The following is a 24453-nucleotide window of genomic DNA, read 5'->3' on the forward strand; positions in this document are numbered from 1 at the left end:
AAGAGTTGTTTAATCAGCATCTAAGTGTTGAACAGCACTTAATTGATCGTGCACCCACAGGCTTTGCTCAACTCCACAGCATGTGCTGCAACTCCAGCTGCCATCTCTCACGCCCAGCTCAGCTGCACTTCTGCTGCCCTAGGCATCAGTTCCCTTGGTTTCTAGGAGACGACTGACAGTTGCTAGGCAACTGGGCTAATAATTAGTTCCAAGCAGGCTACAAAGCCTGGCAAAATGCCAGCAGTGAATAACAGACATACTAAAGAGAGAACCGGAAGCAACCTTGAAACATGAGCAATGCATCTCTATGTGCAACCTCCAATCTGTTAGATGGAGTTGTTTTTATAAAAGCAAATGTTTGTTTTAGAATGCAAGATCATTTTTGCTAAGTCCAGGATGCAGCAAGCGTGATAATATAACTGAGTGTGATAGAGTTGATTCTCTCTCTAAATTAGGAAATCTTATATGATTTAACAACCTTATCTTCCCAACACATCAACGATCACAATGAAACACCAGAAAATCTGGCTCTTGTAGTCCAGACAACTCAAGCCTTATTTATTCAAATTTAGAGTTGCTATTCACTGGTTTGTCCAGTTTGAATTTTGGGTGCCTGGATGCCTGCAGGTTTGGAAAGGGTGGATTTTAGCAACGTCACCTCATACATAAATAAATCAGAACATCACCGCCAATAGTCATTACCTGTTCCCATATATCAGAAACAGGAGATGAATGGACATTATGAAGCGCCAAGATGCACAACTTTGTTTAAAAGATAGCTTCCAAAAACATGGAGTATATGTGGGAAAACATGAACTTGTCCACTTTGACATATAAAATATATAATAGAATATAAAGGCATTACACTATTTAAATGGAGAGAGATTGCAGAACTCAGTGGTACAGAGGGATCTGAGTGTCCTGGTACATGAATCAAAGTTAGTATGCAGGCACAGCAAGTGATTGGGAAGGCAAATGGAATGATGACATTTATAGTCCATTCCTTTTGCAATAAAAGTAGGTAAATTTTACTGCAGCTGTACAGGGCCTTGACGAGGCCACATCTGGAGCACTGTGTACAGTTTTGGTCTCCTTATTTGAAAAAGGATTAATTGCATTAGCAGCAGTTCAGAGGGTTCACTTGACTCATTCCTGGGATGAAGGGCTTATCTTACATAAAAGAAATTGAACAGGCTGGGGCTTTACCCATTGGAGTTAAGAAGAATGACAAGTGATCTTATTGAAACAAAGATCCTGAGAGGACTTGATTGAGTGGATATCAGAAGAAGGGTTCCTCTTGTTGGGGAGGCTAGGCCTAGGGGGACACAATTTAAGAATAAGAGGTCTCCTTTTTAAGATGGAGATGAGGAGAATATTGTTCTCTGCGGGTTCTAAGTCTGTGGAATTCTCTTCCCCAGAAAGCATTGGTGGCTGGGTCACTGAATTTATTCAAGGTCGAGTTAGATTTTTGATAGACAAGACAATCGAGGGTTATGGGGGCAGACAGGCACAAGGAGTTGAGACCACAATCAGATCAACCACGATCTTATTGAAAGGTGGAGCAGACTTGAAGGGCTGAGTGGCTAACTCCTGTTCCTAAGAACTAAGTGCCTGAATCACAGCCAAAAACAGGTCTGTATTCTCCTCCACAACACTTTTGCAGATTTAAGCTAGCACATTTTTAATGGGGAACATTGGAGCATGGCAAGCATTTCAATATTCCACTTTAGTGAGCTGCCTCTCATCCACTGCCTCCTCCCCCACTCTGACATAGTATAAATTCCCAGAACAAAGAAAGTTTAAAAAAAAGAGACACTCATTAGATTCTTTACTAGTACAAACTACAGCTGGAAAAATGCCTCTGTTGAGTTAAGGGCATGCAAATCACAGTCCCCAAAGAGTGTCTCCCAAGATACATACCTCCTCTAGGCTATTCAGAATATCTCAAATGGACAATTTAATTTGTCTCCCAGTATTGGAGGACATTTTAATGTTAGAAACACATCAAACACTGCAGTACTCTCTTGCGTTGCATTATCTTCTTTTTTTGCCTCGTGTTAGAGCAGCAGCTTGTATTAACTAAACAGGAACAGAATCAACTCTGCATTGATACTGATAACGTAAGACATTGCGAACAGTGCTTCAGATTAAGCCAGAATTTAGAACCCAGGGACATGAATTGAAACATGAAGCGCAGGAGTTCCTGGTTTTCAAAATGTTGTACTGAGAATCAAGAAGTATTCTATGGTCCACTACTTCACTTGGCTGTGACTGAACCTAATTTTTCTGCACTCATTAAATGGTAAAGTACACTAAGGAATATTTTAAGATGGCTGCATTGGAAATTCAAGTGATAAATTAAGAGATAGTCAAGACCCCCAGAGTCATCACCAGTCTAATCACAATGTCTTGATAGTATCATTAATTAATGTAGAATACTTAGTATTACTCATTTTAAAATAAAATTTATAGTCTTTAAGACAACTTTCTTGTAGTCTCAGCCAACTTGTGTCAAATTGTTTTAAAAATTGTAACACCCTTAACCAGTAATTTTTGTTTTAAAAAGTCTCAATATACCATTAAGCTTTTACCATCTTTCAAGTAACAAAAATTATTGCAGTCCCAGGGGAGGCATGCTGCTTCTCTCCCCCAATACTGGCCTCTATCTCATCAGTATTTCTCAAACTTGATGAGAGAATCTGTTCAGTACAATCCAAAAATCATTTAGAAAAATAGATGGTATAATTATTTTGCTAAAACGCAATGCGAAAATAATCAGATGCAGCAGTGAAAAACCCAAGGGCAGAAAGTCAAAAGATAGTGTTATTGGTGCAATCTTGTCAAAAATACCACATGAAATACAGAGGTGAGAATATAACCATTTTAAATAATCCTTTGCCATATGCTCATAAATAGCTTTTGCTTCAAATCTATCCATGGCAAGGCACTTTCTACACCACAAAATTTAAGTAAAAGATGAAATATAATCCTCCTGTTGCAAACTTTAAGATTTTAAAACTGCTTACTGATGTTTTGAACAATTTCACCAATTCAGCCATTTGACAATTATGAAGACAAAATGCTCAGATTTTGCAGCAGTAACAGCAGTGCTTACTTCACTCAAGTTGACACTAACTTCAGGAGTACAGAATAACACAGAAGTCCAAAAGTTGCCACTGATTCAACACTCCATTAGAGAATGCACTGTTGAGAGAAATCCCCAAGCAACCAGTGAATTGATGAGAACTTACACTTTTGTGTCATTAGTTTCACCATAGAAATCAGATTTTGTCAAGTGAGGTGTAACTATGCACTGAAGCATACTAATTTCATAATTACTTCTGAACACCCTCACTGGCCCTGAAAAGCTCATTTTATATTTTTGCTAAGAAAAATGAAGTTTGATATTTAAGCTTTTATCTTTATGAACTATAATAATTTATTTCACTATCTGAAAACATAGATTAAATGTGAATCACCAGTTTTAACTTCCTGGTTTGCTATCTGAAAGAACACTATGACTGGCTATCTTTCTTACTTGCTGACATCATTGCTGCTAGACATCTGGAGATTTCCTTGACTTGGCACCAGATTTAAACTGCTGTCAGGAAAAGGTAAATCCACGCTAGAGATTGCTAGATCTTTGTGGCAGCTTCCTGCCAGCATTCCTGCGCATCTGACCATAAAATCTAGCTCAATATCCCACTACCTATAACAGGCCCAGTTTAAAATTGGGATTTTACACATCTTAGGAGACGTAGTCTCTCATCATAAGAGCAGCTTGGGACACAAATATAGTGGAGATCCATTAATTGATGTTCAGGCTAAATTAGGAGTCACACTGGTTTTTGCAGAGACAGGAGCATTTTACCAGGTAATGGTAAATGCATTCTCCTGCTGAGGTACTCTAATGTGTTGTGTTTTTCATAGTTGCAAGGTGTAACTCCTGGTCAAGTTGAGGGTTTTTACATTTATTTTTAAAGAAATAAGTGGGGAAGCTTCTCTACTTTGGAAACAAATGTTTTCTTCCACAATACCTTTTAAGTGCAAAGAAAATTGTTCTTGTGACAACTGAAGCGGACAGATGAGTCTCAAATATATACCCTTATGCTAGATCTCCTGACGTCGCTGAGGAAAGAGTTCATTTAATAACTTGGCCTATTTTTTTAAGACCACTGCTCTAAATAGTTAAGTTAGGTAGTTGGAGCAGGTTGCAAACTTGGTCATTCACAAGGGCACTGCAACAGCTTGTAAACCTTCAGGCATCACATGGCTTACGCAGGTTTTGGGAGAAGGAAGATAAAAAATGTTCCTGCTCCTGATTACTGCCAAATGATCTTTAATGGAAAATACCTGTACGAAGGTATCAGCTGAGAGTAGGATAAATACCTATCCGTAGTTGAATAATCTGCTACAGGTTGGTTTTATTTCCTGAACCACTAAGCCTTAGTTGTTCTGTGTCATCGGTGTTTGCTCTATACATTGTCTTTGCATTTGTAAGATGGGTACAGCTTTGGAAATTCCTCAAGAGAGAATTTATACTAAAAACATCTGCATCACAGTTCGCCATTATAAAATGGAATTTTTATTTCCAGTGAAAGGAATTATGCTTGACCCTTAGTGACTTTCTCATCTGATCTGATATACAAATTGTCAAACAGCATAAAGGTTATCACCTAAACTCTTCATTGTGTATTCCATTTGGATCACAAGTAAAATTGCCAAAAAAAGTGCGTGGCTTATTTCAACATAATTAAGACTGAATTAGTGACATTAGTTAAGCAGGATATTTACAATCAATCAAGAATGCACAAATTCAAGAAATACCCCAGCGCAATCTGCTTTTGTTGAATCTGTAAATAGTAAGATCCAAATGCAATATGTAACTAATCAAAAATGGACAAATATTCCTATCATGGATCATTTCATAAAAGGAAAATCTGAGATATAAATTATGTAGAAATGATGAATGTCTTCAGTGGCTTGTATTCTTTCCCATGTGTAAGCACTGCTGCACTATGCTGGCTGAAATAGCTCATGCCATTAATCATAAATTCTGAAATGTTTGCTTCATTCCTGTAAAAGCAGACTGTATTTTAACCAATAGATCAAACAGGTTTCCTAGGACATAAACAGCGGAAAACCTATGCTACAAAGGAAATAATTTATTTGATATCTTGGCTTTGTAAATAACACAATCATGCAAATTGGTCATGCAATTTTGTACCGTTATCAATTCACACATTGACCATTTTCAAATATTCAAAATTTGCAGAGGAGGTCTGGAAAAATGAATGGTGCAGACAATGATTTGACAGGAACTGGTCAATTATACAGTAACTACATTATCTATCAGTTTGCACACTAAGATGTGGAAGTATTTTTTTAAAAACAATTATTTGTCAGTTTGGCAGAAATGCTCACTTTTTTTTTTAACGATAATTTTAAAAGGTGGTATACAATAGAAGCACATAAAATAAGAATGCAACTTACTAACATCTTTATTGTGTTTGTCACCTGGGTCTGTAATTCCAAAAAGACAATGATCTTGTCACATATTTATAATTCTCTCCCCACCCATCCCTCCCCCCCCACCTCTTCATTCTGCTAATCACTATAGGAACACCAGTATTGAAGAGTGGACCATATAATGAAACTCTGGTTCTATCATGGCTGCAGCTGGCTCACACGTGACTAATCTTGGCAAATTATTTTTCTGCCTCCCCTCCCCCCAGAATAGTGAAAACACCCCAATTACTTTCCTGCACTGACTATTTCATTAAGCAGCAACTGCACAAATTAATTCAAATTATGCAAAATGTAATGTATGAGACCCATCTCATTTGATGGTATTTTCCTTCTATATGCAATATGTATAAGGTGTTTACTTAGCTGTCTATTCAGGTAACGATCCCCAAGCCACCTGGAGCTGGACTGACACATCACTATTTGATTTGTTTTGAGAAAGCTGACTGAAATGTACTAGAATGGGAAGCTTTAACATATAATAGATAAAATCAAAACTGGAGATTTTAAAATTAGTTCAAATAAGATATTATTTCATTAAAAGGTCATTTAATAATAAAAGATACTAGGTCATTAAAGCCTATGTTTAAAATCCTCCACTTCAGTGAGATGACTATGAGTAAGGCAACTGAGTGAACAAGTTTCTATAAAATCCAAGCTATAACATTGCCTTTTGCTACATGCCTAGAGTATATGACTAATTTTGGTAAAGATTGATGAACTTGCATTTATATAGCACCTTGTGACCTCAAGATGTCACAAAAGTTTTCACAGCCAATAAGTACTTGGATTTCACTTGTGCACACAAGTTACCAATGAAGCACCTGCCTTTTTTGAAAAAGTAACATTTTGACTGTTAATGCCATATCATCTGCTGAAAGCATTACATAATATGTCATGTCTCTCTCCAGTGTACAATGGGGTTAGCTTTCAATGACAGCTGTACATTTAGTAATAAGACAATGTGCAACTAAAGACCCTACTAATGTTGCAGCTTTAAAAATTTCTTTACAAACCCTCATTCAGTTTAAGAAAAATACATTTATCATTATGGATTTTTTAAACTGATATGCCAGGACACAAGTAGAGTGTGCCAAAGCATTATGAATAATGTATGTTCAAAATATCCCTCAATTCCCTACTTTTAAACTGGTAGTACAAAAGCATGGTTATATTTGTGCAATTTTATTTTTCAGAAGAATATAATTAGGTTTAAAGCTATGGGTAACAAAGTCATATGCAGAAGTACTATGAAATTAAATATCATGTGGAAAATATGACTTTTGTTTTGGCAGGAGATAATAAGCATTGATAATCGCAGACCAAAGCAATCAGCAAAAATGGATTTCATAGACTGGTAAAATGGTACAGAAGGCAAATATTTTGCTACAAATCTCCAAAAAAGGTTTAAATATTGATAAAGGAATTTTCATCCATTTAAAAGGAAATAATTACTTATGGCTTTGTATCACCTTGGTTAGTACTTCACATCACCATGATTTTGTAATGAATTTAAGAGTCACCTGCTTATCAGGTAGATAAGAAATATTGACAGACAAGCCTGCTTAATGTCTGTATTAATGTGCTGATATTTGTATTGTATATGTAGATGGTTGCTTTTTTGGGCAACTATTAAAATGGCAATAAAAAGATAACTTCAACAAAACAAACAATACATTTGTGAATAATCCAAAAAATCCTAATTCCATCCATGAATAACATAATCAAGAACTATAAGTATGCTCAGATTGTGTCAATTCTGGCTTTAATTTGGCAAGGTAATACAAAAGGTTGTAATGAATGAAAGATGAATAGTTATGTTACCACTGATTGGATATAGTTACCATGCTCTTAAGATCATGTTGGCAGGTTATAGTAAAGTGCAAGCTAACAAAGATAGTACTAATTGGTAATAGTGCCTCAGCCACAATTCAATCTAGAATGCTCTCAAATGCAGCTGGCTGTTCATATCATGAATAAAAAAGGCATCTTGGTATGTCTTTGTTGAGTGTGGGCAAGGCAGTAATGAGCAAATGAACATGAAGGAAAGGAAAAAATCAACAGCACCAAGTACATTTTTTTATATTGTGTTTGGCTATACTAGAAAAACATTGGCTCCAGAAGAGAGGATGTCAAAGAATTCCCTGTGAAATTTCAAACCAGAGAAAGTCAAAATGTAGACAGGAAGGCCACCAGTTAAAAACTGAATCAACTTAAAAAGAATTACAAGACGACTTTGAATTCATTAAGAACAAATAGGCAATTTGGCCTTTTTGTTTCATTAAAGCACGTGATAGATGAAATGCATGTCAAAGCAAATACCGTATGGGAAGACTCAAATGAGAAGATCCTGGAGCCTTGAGAGAAGCTGCAGCACTGAAGACTGTGAAGATGATCCTGGCACTAGCATAAACATTATGTAAAAGGAAGAGTGTTTGGTCAACTGGCAAAGGAAAGTTCAAAGATTTACTAACCCAAACATGACTTAGAACACCAGTTTAAATATTAATATCAAATTGTATTAGCCTGTGAGATCTTATAAAAGGTTAAAACACAAGCTGAGTGAAAAGGTCTTACCTAGGCAGCATTAATTATTTCCCCCACCATACATCTCCCCTTCCCCCCACAACCCCTCCCCACAATGCATGGCTGCAAAATTACTAGTATTTTAGTGGAGTTAAAGCTGAGCTGTTCCACACACAAGCCAATCTACCATAGAATCCACAAAATTCTTTGTTCTGGGTTGTTTTAGTTTGGATTTCTACACAGTGCAACACCGAGAATTCCTTCACTTTCAAAATAAATTACTACTTGCAACTACTGAACAGCCCACCCCTATCCTACTACCACCCACCGCCCCCCCCCCCCACCCACCGCCCTCCACCCCACCCCACCATATGCAAATCCAGCTTTCTTCCTGGTTATGTAACAGACTGAGACTAAACCAACATATTCCAATTACTTTCCCCTCCCTGCAAAACAAAGACAAAAGATAACTAAAAATGGCCACAATTACTACTTACCAGGGAGCAGAAGTAATAAAATGTATATGTTCCTCTAGTTGAGAATGGGTTAAGTCCTGTGAATGTCACATTAACGCTCAACCACATTAAGCGGTCTTCATTTGACTTTAACAGCCATTTTTCACAGTCCCAAATGCTGGGATATTGCTTAAGTAGGTTCTGAACCTCCATTTAGCAGCCATTTTGGTCCTTCTGAAGGGTGACCGTTTTATACAGGTTCCAGTGCACTAAATATAAAACAGTTGTTTTCCAAGAAATATAGCATTTTTAATTTAAGGAGACACACACACAGCAAAACATAAATCACGTACATTTACATTACATTTTGCAAGTTGTTTGTACCTAAAATTAGCATTGAAAATAACTAATTTTTTTTGGGGGGGAGGGGAGCGTGAAAAAGACAAAAAATTCTGATGTTTAGAGACAAAAAGAATAAATATTTAATTCTGCTTACCTGGCATTAAAGTTGATATGTGATATCTGCACTTCCACAAATAAACCACAGGAACTTGCCCGAGGCATTTTAGCAGGAGGGAACAGCCACAACAACTGTCAGCCATTTTGATGTTGCAGAGACACGGGCAGTTAAGGTTACTGTAGCTTCATCCCACCTCATAAACAAAACAGTTACTTCTCTATAGAGAAAAGCTAGAACATGGTTTCCTGCCCTGCAGTACCACTGTACAATGATTTACTTTAGCTGGGGTGTGGGTGTGTATGTTTGGCTGTGCGTGTGTATATACGTGTGCACAATATTCCTTGCCTGCTACAGTCAGATAGCTGCAAGCGCACAACCACATTAACAACAACAACAACAGGACTTACCAGCAGACAGCAAGCTCTGATTGTTGGGTATGCAACTACAGTATAGCAGATGTGTCTGGAGGCGGCCCCTCACTGACGTCAACTGCCTGTCAGTCACACTAGGCAATTAGCAAGCAGGATTCAACTGTGCAAGTTTGCTTGCTGCTTCCTAAGAATCCAGGCCAGAGATTCCAGACTGCCAGAGCGAGCCAGACGGCTGTTGGAACCGGCAGGCACCAGAGGGAGGGGGGAAGGGAAAAAAACAAAAGAAGCCCCACTTCAAGAACATAGAGGAGGAAATTGCCAGAATGCAAGATCTGCCTCCTAGTCTAAGCCCTGAAACCCATTATTTGAATGTATGCCCCATTCAATACATGTGACTCCCTCCTTTTCCAAAAGAACTGTAAATCACTTTTTCTTCCCCTAAGCAATTTAAAAGTCACTTAAAATCAAAATAAACACTTCAAGTTTATTTTAAATCGAGTCCCCAAAAAAAGCTCAAATTTGAGGTTAGTGTTCTCTAGGTTCCCTTAGAATTAAAGATACTTTAAAAAATTACATAATCAGAGAATATATTAGTCCTACATGTAATAAGGTATTTAATATTTTACTCCACTCAATTTTCACAGCACTGAAAATATCCAACATCTCAAATTTAAATTACACCATGCTTTCATTACCAATACATCTATGATAATTTGCTTTATTGAAACTAGAAATGTTCCCTCCTCTTTGTTCCATTTCCTCACTTACTATGTTAAGTGCACAGCCAGCAGCACAATTTGCTTTTCATTTCACTGGATTGCACTGGTGAGAAAGATCTAGATGACTCACGCTCACAGCACCCGCCAGTTATAACACATTTTGCAATTGTGAAATAAAGAGCAGACTGGTCACCATGCATTATCTATAATAGTACATGTGTTCTATGTGTACCATACGGATATATATATATATATATATATATATATATATACACATTGCTTAACTTTGCTTTTTTAATGTTAGTTTTACCTCAGATCTAGTTACACTGCAAGAATTACTCTGAAAAGGAAATGACTGTATCAAAAACCACATTGTAGCAAACACATAGGAGATCTAATGTTACACTGCAAAACTGGTAAGACAAATAAGACAAGGTATAGGAGAACACAGCACCAAAAAAAAAAAATCAGTAAATAAAATTTGGGAGAAGTATACGAGGAATACAACTGGAAAGACTTGCAAGGTCAACTGAAGGACAACATAGGAGTTGTGATGTTTGCCACTTGCACGCGGCAAATTAACTAAGCACACTGAAATAATCACGGCAATGCAGCCAAGTTGATCGTATGCAGGATTCCTTCAGATGATCAAAATAAAGTAATTGGGAAGTCTTGATAGTGAGCTTTTCTATGGTGATGGTGGAGGTGGTTAGGGGGGTGCGGGTTAAGAGAGAAACTGCCTGCTAAAATGGATCCCCAAAAGAAAAAAAACAATGCATACAAAAAAATTACTCACGACAATCTGCAAGAAGTCTTTTTATTCCTTGTCTCCTGGAGGTTATAAACCAAAGGACAGCTTTCCAAACAGTGAAAACTGTGATAGAGATATTTTTGCTTCACAAAAAAAAAACTACTCATGGCTTCACATTAGCCTCCCAGTTCCCCCCACCCACCCCCACCAGGAGTTCAAGTAGGTAGAAATTTAAATCTAGTTTTGAATAACCCATTAAAGAAAAACAAAATTTAAGTGAGGTATGTTAGATGTTCAAACAAAAATAGTTAAAAATTGTAGACAATAATATCCCTCACTATGAAGAACACTGAACATTACTCTACATAAGCATTACACAATTAGCAGCTCTCTGTATGATAAACTCTCAGATTACAAGGAAAGATCGTCTCGCACTGCATTTTTTTTTGAGAGAAAGAGACTGGATTAATTAAGAAAAGCAGGTAAAGGAGGTATCTGGGGTTCTATGAGATCTCTGGTCATGTGATTCCAGCTGCTGAGCTCCTTGCATAATGGAGGAGCCAGAGTCCCAGCAGAATGCACAAAATGGCTGCCTTGCTTGCTGCTATTTCAGGAACTCACGTCAGTGGGAACTGGCCAAACCACCCACTTAATTTATTTTAGCACACTCCTGGATTTTATTTAGCACTTTAGAAAATCTAGGTCGACCAGAACATTGCTGTTCCAAAAAAAGTGTTTTTAAAAAACTGTACACCAGTTTACAATAAAACAACAAACTGAATGCAGTAAACGTGTACTTAGCTAACATATTAACCCCATTTCCCACTAAATGTCAGTGGAGATGCCACAGCAGAATGCGTTCTGTGTCATATTGATACAGAATTAAAATATTCTGGCTGATATCCATTATTCCATAACAGGGGGATTTTGTAAAATAAACCCAGTATGCCAAGTATCAGTGGAGTGGTTTTAATTGCATAAAAAGGTTGAAAATCATATGCTCTGCATCCAACAATTCACCATTTACATTAAAAGAAAATTAGGTTCAACTCACAAAGGCACAGGTGTTAAATAAGATGCCAAAATAAATTTCATATTTAAATAATTGTTCTCTCTTCTTCCAGTTACTTAATACTGGGTGAAAAGTCACTGACCTAAATACCAAAATACTCAACAAAAGGGATTACAGGAATAACGTCAGTCCATGTCCTCAGAATAGGGCTCAACCAGAGTCCCCAGCTAATGGAGTCTCCAAACTGCATATCCAAATATTAATCCAGGGGATGTCTACCCCATAAATGGAAAACAATTAAGATTAAAACAAAAGAACTTCTACATCACTATACTGCACCTCCACGTTCTTGATTATGTCGAGTAGAAACCTTCAGGAGTGTACCATTTGTATATGTATTTTTTTTGAGTGGGGTTTGGTGCTGAAGGTGGTTGGCAAAGAAGGAAAAACATTGAAAAATCTAGCTTCCAAATTCTTGCAGTACAATTTAAAAGTCTACAAAAGTTCCAAATGCAATAGTTCTTTACTGCAACATGATCAATATTTAAAAGGTGCTTTCGTATTGCACGAGGCCCATGTCAGGTGTGGTTGATTCTAGAACTTGGTCTTTATGCAGCAGGCTGAGAATTGCCCAGATTAAAGATCTGTTATAAATCAGTCTTAGGTAGTCATGACAGTTTTACCACTGGAAGTTATCTTAAGCACCACAGTTCAGGAACCACCAACATGAGGATCTTCCAATTCATTTTGGGGACCTCAAGCCATATTTAAAATGCAAACGATATGATGTTGACCCATAGAAAATGCCTGAGTGTGCATGTTCTTCATGAGATGCTGGGAGGCAGAGGAAAAGTTGACCTACTTTTAAGGTGATTTGAAGCAGAACTTCATGAACTGGGGAGTCTTGATCTGTATGCAACACCCTTTGCCCAAAGTAAGGGTATCCTTACAGCATTTTTCTCCAGTGCAGGATATTTTCATTAGCAGCAAAAAACTATTACATATGAAAACTTTTGGATCTTCTAAATTGTACTGCTGAAGCCACACAACCTAAACAGATGAAAACATTATAATCCACTGCTTGGAAACGAGCCATTAAGCCCAACTGGTAGGTGTCATTGTCCATATTGCAAATAAGTCTTCACCCACCTGGTCCCCATATCTTCAATTCTTTTCTCTCTCATCTATGCGTCAAGCCTCCCCTTAAATATTTAATTGCTATCTGCTTCAAAACATTCAGGTAGCAGCGAGTTCATGTTCTCAGCACACTACACAAACCCCTCCTAAATTCTTCATTTGATTTTTTTTTCAATAAGTGACTTGCAGTTATGCCTCCTTGTTCTGAACACATCCACATAGGGAAAGTTTCTCCATATGCACCCCACACTGTTTTGGAATTCAAACATCATCTGCCAGGTCTCTTCTTAGTCTTCTCTTTTCTAGATTGGAGATAAAAAAGGAACCTAAAAAAAGACTACTTAATCTTTTCTTCACATCTTAATTCTTGTAACCTCTGTAGATCTGATCTGCAATTTCTCCAGTGATTCCCTGGCCTATTTGTAGTATGGAGACCAGGACTGCACACAAATATTCCAAGTGTGTCTAATTAACCAAGATTCGGTATACATTTACTTCCTCGTGAATTCTATTACTTTAGAAAAGGAACCCCACTATTTTGCTTGCACTCTTTATAGATATAGCAATTAGGGTTGCTACTTCTAGCGATATCTGTATTCCCAGATCCCTTGAATCTTCTACCCTATCTATATGTTCACCTGAGGTGAAAGTACTCTCATTATTCCTTACAAAATTGTCGTGAGAATACAATTTTCATAATATTATTGTAATTTATTGTAAAGATAGGTTAATAGTAGGGCTTGGATTAGTTTCTGTGTATAGACGTGTGGGGGGCTTTAATTGAATTGCAGACTAGTCCGGGTGTTCCGATGTGAAGGAAAACTAGGGTTGAAATGCTAAACACATCAACACAGTTGAAGTTTTAGAATGGGAGGTGTGAAGAACATTTGCATTTTTAGATAAACCCGAGTTGGGGGATTGTCTGGGATATATGTGAAATTCCTTGATTAGTTTGGAGTTGGTGAATCTTAAGGTTGAGTACGAGAAGCACTTTGAATTCAGGAGGTGGTGAGAGTCATTTTTAAAGTGGTGAGACTGCCAAAACGCCTGTATCCATGGCTAAAACTCTTTTGGAAGGATAAGATCTAACTGATTGGGTTACAAAAAGTAGCTAAGGGTAAATTAGCAGAGGTGGCAGATAAGCTGCAGTTGAGGTTACCTGTAGGGGCAAAGAAAGCAGACATGGTTGAAGTGATAGTACAGCATCTACAATTGGAAGTGATACCTGACACTGGTGAGTCACAGCTGGAGGTAGTGAGACTTCAGTTAGAAATTAAGATGCTTGAATTTGAACAAGCAAAGGAACTGAGAAAACTTGAGTTGGAGGCAAATGAAAAGGAAAAGAATTTGAAATAAAAAACTGGAACTGGAGTCAGCAAAAAAAAAAGGGGAAAAAGGGGATTTCAAAAAGGAATGGAAGTGCGAAAACTTGATCTCCAGAGGGAAAAGTTAGCAATGGAAGAGAGAATGAAGGAAACAGGCAGCGTACTGGCCTAAAAAGCTGGATTTTAAAAAGGAGACTTCAGATGCTGAGGAAAGGTTATGATGAGAAAATCTTTAACCTAAAATCCAATGGGAAAACTTTTTAATTTGTACAAGCGCTTTCAAGGTTTGAGGAGAAATGTTAAGGCATTCTTTATTTCATTTGAGAAGATAGCTAAACAGATGAAATGACGACAGGAAAACTGGACATTGTTGTTACAATCCAGGTTGGCGGGTAGAGTACGAGATTTATGTAATTTTGACCGGTGGATACAGGCATTAAAGATAGAGATGACATATGCAACTCTTAGAGATGTAATTCTTTTGGAAGAATTTAAACATTCAATTCCTTCAGCAGTGAGAGCTCATGTGGAAGAACAGAGGCTTGAAACGGTTGGACAAGCAGCAGAGATAGCTGATGATTATGAGTTATTTCATAAAGCTAAACCTTTTTTTTGTCACCCATTAAATCAGAGAAGGATAAAACATGGGGAGGTGAAAGGAAGGTGGGTAGTCAGGGAAGAGAAGTAGATGGAAATTCCAAGCAAATTTTTTTTTTAATCTCAGAATAAAAAGGAAGATGCTGGAGGTAGAAATGACACTCGAAAATTGAGGTGTTTTCATTGTAATAAAGTTGGACACACAAAGTCAGTGTCTTGGAAATTACAAAGAAAATCTGTTAGGATTATTGGGGTGCAGGCAGTGATAGCTGAATCCCAGATGTGGGTGATGCCTATGGTAGTTGAGCAGCCTGTAGAAGTGTTTTCAACAGAAGTGTTGAAGAGAGAGCATCCTGGATTGTTTCCAGATTGAGAGGTAACAAGGTCACAGGTTGAATCAAGAGCAACAGGAAGTTAAAAAGCAGGGAGAACGTGTGGAAGTCCAATTAGCTGACATGGTGTATGATAAAATTGTTCAGGAAGAAAGGATGGAAATTGCAGCTGAGATACTTAGCTCAAGGCAGTTGGAGTTACAGAAAAAAGGTATGCAAATAAGGCAGTTAAATCAGACAGCTTACTCAAAAACAGAGGCAGAATGCTATTACCTCAAGGGTAATATTTCAACGAGAAAGTGACAGCCTTAAGTTTCAACAAATGAAAGCTGGAGGAGAGTGCATCAGATTGTTATACCATTCAGATACAAAAATGAGGTTCTGAGGATAGCTCATGAAATTCCAATGAGGGACATTTAGGAATTAGAAAGACAGTCAAAAACACAAAAACATTTTTATTGGCCTGGGTTGCATCGAGATGTAGTCAAATTCTGTAGAACATGTCATACATGTCAAGTGACAGGGAAACCACAAGCAATGATTAAGCCGGCACATTTAATTACAATTCCAGCATTTGAAGAACCTTTTACTAAGGTTATGACTGATTGTGTAGGACCCCTCCCTAAGACTAAAAGTGGAAATCAGTATTTACTGACAATAATGGATGTGTCTACCTTTGAGAAATATAACAGAGTTGTGGAAGAGTTGACTAAATTTTTTTTTTTACAAGATATGGTTTACCTAAAGAAATACAATCAGATCAGGGTTCAAATTTCATGTCACGACTGTTTAAGGAAGTAATGAACAGTTTGGGGATTAAACAGTTAACAGCTTACTATACTGAGTCACAAGGGGTTTTGGAAAGATGGCATCAAACTTTAAAAACTATGATGAGGTGTATAGTCAGGATTATCCACAGGATTGGAATGTGGGAATTCCATTCTTGTTATTTGCTATTAGGAATGCTCCTAATGCATCAATGGAGTTAGTCCTTTTTAACTATGGTCATGAGATGAGAGGACCACTGAAATTGATTCATGAGAAATTGGTGGGTCAAAATTCAGAAAGTACTCTCCTGGATTATGTATCAAGCTTCAGCAAAACAATGGACAGAGCATGTGAGTTAGCTAGGGAACATTCAAAGATATAACAGCAAGTGATGAAATTGAAGGCAGATGGGAAAGCTACAGCTCAGTTTTGTTGCTGGGGAAAAATTGCTAGTTCTGTTACCAGTAATGGGTGACTCGTTAAATGCAAGCTTTAGTGGGCTTTATATGATTGAGAAGAAGCTGAGTGAAGTAAATTATTTAATAAATACTCGAAACAGAAGAAAGCAGAGGGTGTGTCATGTAAATATGCTCAAAAAGTACTTTGACAGGGAAGAGGACCAAAAGGAGGTGTTTGTGGTGGTAGATAAAGAGATAGAAATGCAGGATTCTGAAACTGATTTTCCTCAAATCAAATTAGATAATGAGGGGATACTTGAAAATTTAAATGTAATATTGAGTTACCCTCCAGACAAGCGTCAGTGATTTGGAGAAGCTATTGTAGTAACACAAAGCTATTTGTGGGAATAAGCTGGGGAGGACAAATTTAGCTGTACTTGATATATCTGTAGAAGTGTCATCTTCAATAAAGCAACATCCTTATAGATTAAATCCAGCAAAGTTATCACAAGTACAGAAAGAAATTGAATTCATGCTTCAAAATGACATCATTGAGTCTAGTTGCAGTAACTGGAGTTCACCTATTGTGTTGGTAGCGAAACTGGTTAAGTGTGGACTATCAAAAGGTTAATGCAGTGACAAAAGCAGATTCATATCCTATACCATTGTTGGAAGATTGTCCCACTTTCTCAATGCAATCAAGATTTATCACAAAGATTGAATTGCTAAGGGGACTTTGGCAAGTATGATTATCGGGGAAAGCAAAGGAGATATTGGCTTTTTTGTCGCCAGATTGACTACATCAGTTTAAAGTCATGCCATTTGGTATGAAAAATGCACCTGCAACATTTCAAAGGCTGACAAAGTAATTGCAGGACTGAGCAATTGTGCTGTTTATATTGACGACTTGATAGCTTTCAGTCAAGGATGGGAGGAGCATTTACAACATCTGGAAGAATTGTTTTATCAATTACAAGAAGCTAATTTGGTAATAACCTTGGCTAAAGGTGAATTTGCAAAAGCACAAGTTACATCTAGGCCACATCACTGGATATGGTAAGATAGTGAATGCACTGGTAGCAATCTTCCAAGAATCCTTAGATTCTGGAAAAGTTCCAGAGGATTGGAAAACTTCCAATGAGCACTCATTCAAAAAGGGAGGGGGACAAAAAAAAACAGGTAACTATAGGCCAGTAGCTTATCGGTCATTAGGAAAACCATTAGAGTCTATTATAAAAGATATAATATGCATGGCTTTATGAAGGGGAAATCATGCCTGACAAATTTATTAGAATTCTTTGAGGAGGTAACAAGCAGGATAGATAAAGGGGACCAGTAGATGTAATATGTTTGGATTTGCAAAAGGCATTTGATAAGGTACCATACATAAGGCTACTTAATAAGATAAGAGCCCATGGTATTGGGGATAGTATATTAGAATGGATAGAGAACTGGTTAACTAATAGGAGACAGAGTTGGGATAAGGGGGCATTTTCAGGACGGCAACCTGTAACTAGTGGAGTGCCACAGGGATCAGTGCTGGAACCACAGTTATTTACAACATATATTAATAACTTAGATGAGGGAAGTAAATGTACTATTGCCAAGTTTGCAGATGAAACAAAAATAGGTGGGAAGGCCTGTGGTGAGGATGACAGTCTACAGAGGGATATAGACAGATTAAATGAGTGGGAAAAAACTTAGCAGATGGAACATAATCTGGGAAAATGTGAGTTTATGCACTTTGGCAGGAAGAACAGAAGAGTTGAACATTATTTAAATGGTGAAAGACTGCAGAAAGCTGCAGCACAGAGGAATTTGGGGGTTTTCATGCATGAATCCCAAGAAGCTAGTACACAAGTTCAGCAGGTAACAGGGAAGGCAAATGGAATGCTGGCCTTTATTTCAAAGTATAAAAAAGGGAAATCCTGCTAAAACTATACAAGGCACTAGGTAGACCACACCTAGAACACTGTGAACAGTTTTGGTCCCCTTATCTAAGGAAAGATATACTGACATTGGAGGCAGTCCATAGAAGGTTCACTAGATTGATCCCAGCAGGTATGGAGGGATTTTCTTATGGGAAAAGGTTGAGTAGGTTGGGCCTGTACCCATTGGAGTTTAGAAGAATGAGAGGTGACCTCATTGAAACATAAGATTCTTAGGGGGCTTGACTGGGTAGATGCTGAGAGGTTGTTTTCCCTTCTGGGAGAGTCTAGGACTAGAGGGCATAATCTCAGAGTAAGGGGTCGCCCATTTAAGACAGATGAGCAGGGATTTCTTCATTCAGAAGGTGTGAATATGTGGAGTTGTTTACCGCAGAGGGCTGTAAAGGCTGGGTTGTTAAGTATATTCAAGGCTGAGATAGACAGATTTTTAATCAGTAAGGGAGTCAAGGGTTATGGGGAAAAGGCAGGAAAGTGCAGTTGAGGATTATCTGATCAGCCATGATCTCATTGAATGGTGGAGCAGACTCAATGGGCTGAATGGCCTACACCTACTCCTCCATCTTATAGTAAGGTGGCTCCAAGAGGTGTGAAAACCAAAGATATCATGGATTTCCCCATGCCCACAACAAAACGAGAAGTTTTGAGATTTCTGGGCATGAGTAGATTTTACTGGAAATTTCTATCAAATCATAGCAGTGTGTTTGCTCCGTTGACTGAACTACTAAAAAAAGTTTCAAATTGTCACAGGAGTATCAGAAGGCATTTGACAGTTTGAAAAACTGCATTTACTATGACACCAGTTTTGGCAGTACCCAATTATGCCAAGCAATTTAAAGTTGGCCGTTGACACAAGCGATATAGGCACTGGGGCCGTATTGTTACAAGATGACGACACGAATTGAAAAACGGATAGGGTATTTTTCATGGAAGTTGAATGTGTAACAGAAAATATTCAACGATCCAAAAGGTCTAGTGTTAGAATTGCAGCATTTAGGGATTCACATGGCAAACAATTCGTCAGAAACAATTGTCTATACAGACCACAATCCTTTCAAGTTTCTGGACAAATTTCAAGGCAAAAGTGCTTGGCTATTGAGATTGAGTTTATTAGTGCAGCCATTTAATCCATAGATTACACATGTGCTTAGATGAGAAAAACTGATTGCAAATGAATTGTCAAGAGTTTGAAGCTGAAAGGGAAAATTGGACAATTATAAATCCAGACACTGGACTGGAATGACTTCTGTTGATAATTTATTGTAAAGGTAGGTTAATAATGGGGTTTGTTTTAGTTTCTGTATATAGTTATGTTTTAACTGAAGATGGGGTTTTAACTGAATTGCAGACAGCTAGTCGGGGTGCTTTGATGTATCAGAAGGGAAACTAGGATTGAAATGCTAAATACATAAACATGATTGAAGTTTTAGAATGGAATTGTGAAGAACATCTGCATTTCTAGATAAACCCGAGTAGTGAATTTTGAAGAGATGGTAAGCTATTACACCTAGCCAACAGAGTGTTTACTTTTCCCAAAGATTACTAATAATGAGTGTTATGAAATATTTATATTATGGAAAAAGTAAAAGTTGCAAAGACATATTGGGACAATGGGATTTACATTGAAACCTGCATTAAGGAGGAGGTTGTGTGTAAGAAGAAAACATTCTAAGATCTAACAAGTGTGAAAAGCTTCCAGCCTCTGTGTACCAAGCTGCTGCTTATAGAAACTGAAGTTAAGAGAATTCACTCTGAATATCACTGTCCAGGGTACTGTGTGCTTCGCCTGTATCTGTTGAAATCCATCTTGTTTTACTGTTGCTTTAACAGAGATGTAACTGAGAGTTAGGTTCATTATGGGAGCTTGCAGACCTATGTATATGTTTAAAATGTTTAAAAAACATTTCTTTTATTAATAAATGTTTAATTTAGTTTTGTAAAACAAAACCTCCAAGACTCATGGACTTATGATGAATTCAAAGCACACATCTCCAAATAAAAATACAAATTGCAGAAACAGTTGTGGCAGGTGTTTCAAGTTTCCCTCTGGGATTTGAGCAGCTCAGCATTTACCATTCACTGTGCCATAACAAAATGAACCACCTCACACTTTGCCTTTTTGAATTTCATTTTTTGAAGTTTGTGGGCGTCACTGGCTAGGCCAACATTTATTGCCCATCCCTAATTGCCTTATCCACCCACTCTCCAGTCCATGTATGTCTTTCTGTATTTTGGTACAGTACACCATATAAATATACATGCTGCTTTGGAATCATTGCAAGTTCAACACCATATTTCCAACTTCTGAATCAAAATCACGTATATGCTGAACAACAGTTGTCCCACCACAGATCCCTGTGGAACACTAATAAAAAGCAAAATACTGGGAAAGCTGGAAATTGACCTGAAACATTAACACTGCTTTTCTTTCCACAAATGCTGGTGTATTGACTATTTCCAGCGTTTTCTGCTTTTATCCCTGTAGACCACTGCCAACCAGTCCAAGAAATGTCTGCTAACACGAAGCTAGTTTTCAATTTTGTAGCTGTCTTTCAAACCATTCTGCTATCTGGGTCCTGACTTCATATGCCCTGAACTTAGGCATTACGTTATCAAAGGTATTCTGGAAGTCCACATATACCACAACTACTGAATTGCCCTTATCTTCACTCTTCAAAAATTCAAGAGGTTGATTAATCAGGGTGTTGTCTTAAGAAAGCTATGCTGAGTATTTATTATATTTTTCATCTATAGATGTTTTGTTATCCGATCTTAAGATTTAGTGTTTTTTTAAATTCATTCATGGGATGTAGGCATCACTAGCCAGGTCAGCATTTATTGTCCATCCCTAACTGTCCTTGAGAAGGTGGTGGTGAGCCGCCTTCTTGAAAAGCTGCAGTCCATGTGCTATACATCTTCCTTAATAGCACTGTGGGTGTGAGCTTCCAGGAACAGTGGTATCTTTCCAAGTCAGTATGGTGAGTGGCTTGGAGGGGACTTCGAGGTGGTGGCGTTCCCATTTGTCTGCTGCCCTTGTCCATCTAGGTGGTAGTGGTCATGGGTTTGGAAGGAACCTTGGCGAGTTCCTGCAGTGCATCTTGTAGATGGTACACACTGCTGCCACTGTTCATCAATGGTGGAGGGAGTGAATGTTTGTGGATGGGGTGCCAAACAAGCAGGCTGCTTTGTCCTGGATGGTGTCAAGCTTCCTGTGTGTTGTGGGAGCAAGCGGAGAGTATTCCATCACACTCCTGACTTTTGCCTTGTAGATGGTGGACAGGCTTTGGGGAGTCAGAAGGGGAGTTGTTCACTGCAGAATTCCTAGCCTCTGACCTGCTCTTGTAGCCACAGTATTCATATGGCTAGTCCAATTCAGTAACCCCCTTAGGATATTGATAGTGGGGGATTCAGTGATGGTAATGGAATTGATGATTATATTCTCTCTTGCTGTTATGGTCATTGTGTGGATGTTACTTGCCACTTGTCAGCCCAAGCCTGGATATTGTCCAGGTCTTGCTGACTTTGGGCATGGACTGCTTCAGTGTCTGAGGGGTCCTGAATGGTGAAGCACCTTAGTTACTAATGGCATTATGCTAACTGGTCTATAATTCCCTGGATTAGCTGTATTTTCCCTTTGGCACTATTCCTTTTACTGTAGTAACAAAAACTTATTGATACTAGTACCTCCCTAGTTTCTTTGAGTAGCCCGACTTTAGAGTTTCAAATACATCACATTATAGAGAACTCCTGATTTGTAGCTCCCCCGAATTTTCAGGCCTAATTAAGCAATAAGCCATTCAGACCAAGCTTCAAATGGCAGTCTACAGTGCATTAACTGATTTTCACCAGGGCAAAAGCAGAGTTACAACTGGCATCAGCAGTCCTGCATTTTGGCAAAACTAAGAATCAGCAGTAGTTCCTGCCCTCGATCGTTATCCAGTGAGTCTTTCTGGAACAGCAACGAACAAGAACATAGTCAAGTTCAGCTATGTTTGAGCTCCGTGTTTACACTCAACTTTTTGAGTTCCATAAATAACTGCCACATTCGTGAGATACTGGAGGGCTACCACCATAACTGTCCTGAAGGCAACTCGCTGCTGGGGTAAAAGGAGAGTTCGGGAACAGCTAGGCAAAATTCCGCTTGTGGCTGCTGTCCAAAGACTGCTGTTACAAGTGTAACACATGGATACTGAGAAAACAGGATTATGTTTATTAGTCTCCTAGAGTTAAGTAGTCTACTACTCACTAACCTAATTCACAGCTGATGAACAGCTTGTCCCAACTGGTGAAGTAATACTTGGGTAAGATGCTAGAAGTCTGCTAGCATTCCTAGAACCACTAGCAACATTCATCACCATCAGACAAGGAAGAGAAATAACTGGTACAATATTGTTCACTGCAATACTTCATCAAAAAATTCTGAAAGGTTCAGAAGTTCACATAAGAGACAAGCTGGAATTAGTGACTTTCCCTGACTTAACAGATTAATTTACCCCCTCTCTTGGTTCCTACGACGTTCTTAGCTTCTTAAAAAGTACAAAAAAATCCTAGCGTTAAATAATGCTTGATTACATCTCAAAAAGCACTGCACACATATACATACACAATAATTAATTTTGCAAGCAAACTTGGTAACCATAATACAATCAGAAAGATCATTCAAATAAGATGGTGAATGACCAGTTAACTATCTTTTGGTGATTTTTGCCAAGGTAGTGTGTTATCGAGGATACTGTGGTAACTACCCATCCTTCTAAAAGGAAGGCATGAAATCTCAAGTTCACCTAAAGGACTGGAACCAACAAATGTGAACCATTTAATGCAGCATTTTCCTTAGCACTCAAGCCAGCCTACCACCTCTGGTGCTCAAGATCTGATGTATGCCTTCAAATAAAGAACTTTCTGACTCCAAGGGCGATGATATTATCAATTGATGCAGTAGAATGAGTAAGGGACTTTGGGAAAGTAGATATAGCTGAATAGACCAATATATCCACAGGTGGAGTATCCTTTATGCGTAAATCCAAAAATCGAACACGCCCAAAAACAGCACTTTTTTTTTTGAAACTCGAGTATTATAAAGAAACATGGAACACTTTTCATTATTCACTTCTAACGCTCCAAGTGTACAAACAAATGTACAACTACATGTTTACCAAGACTCCAGTCCTTCTTCACTGACTGGATTTAAAACTGTTGCATGAAATCGGGTCCAACCTGTTATCTAACCGCTGAACATTTTCTATGAAACTCCAGTAAACTATCTGCAGGCAGCTCGGAAAATTGAGGTGATAAATTCAAATCATGGGACAGGGAGGGCCCTGTTGATCCAGATGTCATTCAAGGTTTGAATGCTCAACAAATAAGTTATTCCCCACAGTAGAGAAATCAGCTTTCAGGGCTGACTGTAATACATGTGAGCTTTTGGAAGCATCTCTTCATGTGAAGCAACTTCTAAAATTATTCCACACTTCAGAAGATAAACTTCAACCAAGGATTTTTGTTATTTTTGTCAAGGATAGTCCAATTAACTAATTTCATACAAGTCAAATCAAAAGTAATTCTGCAATGCATGCAGCATTTGCAAATAACAAAAAACCTTCAAGCAACTGAAACTTTGAGGGATTGAGGCAGGGGAGGGGTGGGGTGAAGCTCTAAAGTAAGCAAACTGTTTGACTTGTATCCTAATCCTTTCTATCTGTCCAAGTACAAAATTCACTACCTTGCCCAAGGTTACAGCAGCTGTTTTCATACTGTGATGAAAAACTGTTACACCAGGAACATCTGGTACTTTAATGTTGCAATAAGTGTTACAATATTTTTGTAAAAAAGGTGTGTGCTCTATCCGTGGAGTCACTATCCTGATAATACTCCAATGGAGGCCATGGTTGGAGATTTTCCTCTTCGCGAGTTATATTTGAAGGAAAACCATCACCATCAGAATGTGTCAGTTAGTGAAACTGTCTGTTTGGGATACATGTCTTTGAATGTTGCCACACACGGCTCAGGAGTTTTGGACAGTCTGTTTCATCTCACCTACTCTTTGGGCCTACTGGACTTAGCCTACATGTGAACTCCACAGTTGACATAATTTCAACGGAACATTCACCACGGATTACCATCAGGGCAG

General features: G+C 38.1%; 1 protein-coding gene across 6 annotated transcripts in view; it reads right to left on the reverse strand.

Annotated features, from left to right (window-relative positions):
* Positions 1-24453, reverse strand: part of LOC121271729 (activating transcription factor 7-interacting protein 1-like) — a 183916-nt gene that overhangs the window by 150300 nt on the left and 9163 nt on the right. Inside the window, exon 1 of one of the 6 annotated variants that reach the window (XM_041177926.1) lies at positions 9375-9396. The exons of 4 other annotated variants lie outside the window; for them this stretch is intronic. The gene's annotated coding sequence lies outside the window, so the exon portion shown is untranslated. Of the gene's footprint in view, positions 1-7848; positions 7897-9374; positions 9397-24453 lie in introns of those variants that run through there. One more of the 6 variants, XM_041177925.1, reaches the window with a different exon arrangement.

Source organism: Carcharodon carcharias, chromosome 31 (assembly GCF_017639515.1).
Source record: "Carcharodon carcharias isolate sCarCar2 chromosome 31, sCarCar2.pri, whole genome shotgun sequence".
Classification (NCBI taxonomy): domain Eukaryota; kingdom Metazoa; phylum Chordata; class Chondrichthyes; order Lamniformes; family Lamnidae; genus Carcharodon; species Carcharodon carcharias.